The following is a 2,245-nucleotide window of genomic DNA, read 5'->3' on the forward strand; positions in this document are numbered from 1 at the left end:
TCTTTCCGTTGTATGTGTTACTGTCCAGAATCTCTCTAAGGAAAGCTGTTAGAAATTTAGAGGTAGGACTGGGATTTGGGTCTGTTCCCTACAAACTGCTGCAAAGCCTGAAGGACCGGGCTGATGAGTGTTCTTAACAAAGGGGGTTTATTAATATTCTGTCAGATTTCCCTCAGCTCTGGGCAGGACAGGCAAGGGTTCGGGTCGGGAATTGTGCAAGCAAGACCTGTTATTTCTCCTGTGCGTGTGTCAGTTTGGCAGAGCTGGGACAAGGAGGACTCGTGCGGGCACCTCCAGAGACAGCGGGAACGGGAGCGTGCTGCAGAGAAGGAAAGTTCCAGGGGGTGGGTGCTGAGAAATTTGTCCTTCCCTTGCCCTGTGCTCTGCACTCAGCAATGGATCAAGTGCAGAAGTTTCCTGGGGACCCTGGAAAATGAGGCCGGGTCTGCTAAGAAAAGTGGGGCCAAAAGAGCAGGACCTGGGTCTGCGAGCGTGGGAGAAACAAGGGCCGGGTCATCCTCTGCCTCCAGGAGGGAGGGCAGCAGGAAAGGCCACGGACTAAAGCACTGAAGTGCCGTTCCCCAGGGAGCCCCTGCCCAGCACTGAACTTGCTTGTGCACTTGCTGTCCCTTTCCCAGCGGAGCCGAAGCGTCGGGTGCGGGTGCCGGGGGGAGGGAGCTGCCAAGGACAAACTGGGAGGGTGTTTGCGAAGGAAGGGGGTAGAAGGAGCTCTTGACGTGCTTTTTTTCCTTCTTCATCCCACAGAATTGCCACGAGAGGAAATACCTCAGAGGGGCTTCCCTCCAGCTAAGCCCTGAATATGCCAGGAGGTTTCAGCCGGGAGAAAGGAGCTGTGGAAGAAAAGCAGCCTAAAAATAGCCAGCGGGGATCATCAGGTTTTCCAGCCAAGAAAAACAAGGACGGAGATGAGGGAATTGGGTTCCAATTCCTAATGATTTGGTGGGTGTAGGAATGATTTCTGTGTGTTTTCCAGTCCCTTTTGATTCCTGGGAAGATTTTAAAATGATGGCTTTAGCAATCAACTAAATTGGAGATGTTGTTTTTGAGAGGAAATGATGCCAAATAAATGCAGAGAGAGAGCGTGGAATCATCCGGGGCTCCTGGAGTGGTTTGGGTTGGAAAGGATCTCAGGGATCATCTCCTTCCATCCCCTGCCACAGGCAGGGACACCTTCTAATAGACATCCAGCCTGGCCTTGGCCACTTGCAGGGATGGGGCAGCCACAGCTTCTCTGTGCCAGGCCACCTCCCCACCCTCCCAGGGAAGAATGTTTCCCTTATGTGCAATCTTTCCCTTTCTTCTCTGCAGGAAGTGGGCTGGGACAAGGGAATTGGCTCCCACGAGGCCGAGGATCAGAGCGGGCTCTGCACAGGGGACGACTTCCACTTCCGAACGGGGAAGGGCACCTTCGTCCCCACCCCCGGCACGGGGACGGAGTAACATCTGCCTGCAGCTGGCTGGAGTTCCCCTTGGCTCTGGGCTTTCTGCCCACGAGCCAGGGATCATGGCCAGAGTCCTTCAAACCTGGGGAACAGTGGCCTTCACAGCATCCCTGCAGCCCGTCCAGGGCAGGCTGCTGCCCATCGGCCCCTGATCACAGGTGGATGTAGAAGTGATGGTGTTTAGGGAATGCTGATTGTGTTTCCCTGACTTTAGCAACGTGGTCATTAAAAAGAGAAAAATAACAAGTCTATGGAAATGCCCTGCACGTGGGAGCTTGCAGCGCTCGGGATTAAACTTGGCTCTCTAATGTTAAAACTGTGGGCGAGGGGCGGTGGCCGAGCAGGGCCAGCGGCGGTGCCGGACGGGGCCGGCCCGGGGGTCCCATCCCCGCGGGGTCGCAGCCGCGGGACCCGCCCCCGCCCCGCGCGGCCCCTCCCGGCGCGCCCCGCCCGGCGTTGGGGGCTGCGGCCGCTCCCGGCGCTGCCGAGGCTGCCGGGGAGGGACCGGCCTGTGCCGGGGGCACGGGGTTCGTTCCTTGGGTTCGAGGGCGGCAGCGGGAGCAGCGCTGCGGGGCGGGACGGGCGGGAGGGGCCGGGGGAGGGCGGGGAAGCCGCGGCGGGGTCCGGGGGCTGCAGCTCTCTGGCTTCCCGACTGGCTTTGCAGACATTTGCCACCTTCGGAGGAGGCACAAATCCCCGCGGAGCTGAGCAAGGGGTGCGGGGAGCGCAGGGAGCTGGGGCGGGGCTGTGACCAGGGCAGGGTGTGCGCAGTGCCCCAAACC

General features: G+C 59.2%; 1 long non-coding RNA gene across 1 annotated transcript; it reads left to right on the forward strand.

Annotated features, from left to right (window-relative positions):
• The first annotated feature begins 360 nt into the window (after nucleotides 1-360).
• On the forward strand, nucleotides 361-1,711 carry LOC135408743 (uncharacterized). The gene is made up of 2 exons (XR_010427808.1): nucleotides 361-960; nucleotides 1,330-1,711. It is a non-coding gene; the product is annotated as an uncharacterized LOC135408743 (long non-coding RNA).
• The last annotated feature ends 534 nt before the right edge of the window (nucleotides 1,712-2,245 follow it).

The sequence above is a fragment of the Pseudopipra pipra genome, unplaced genomic scaffold, assembly GCF_036250125.1.
Source record: "Pseudopipra pipra isolate bDixPip1 unplaced genomic scaffold, bDixPip1.hap1 HAP1_SCAFFOLD_60, whole genome shotgun sequence".
NCBI lineage: Eukaryota > Metazoa > Chordata > Aves > Passeriformes > Pipridae > Pseudopipra > Pseudopipra pipra.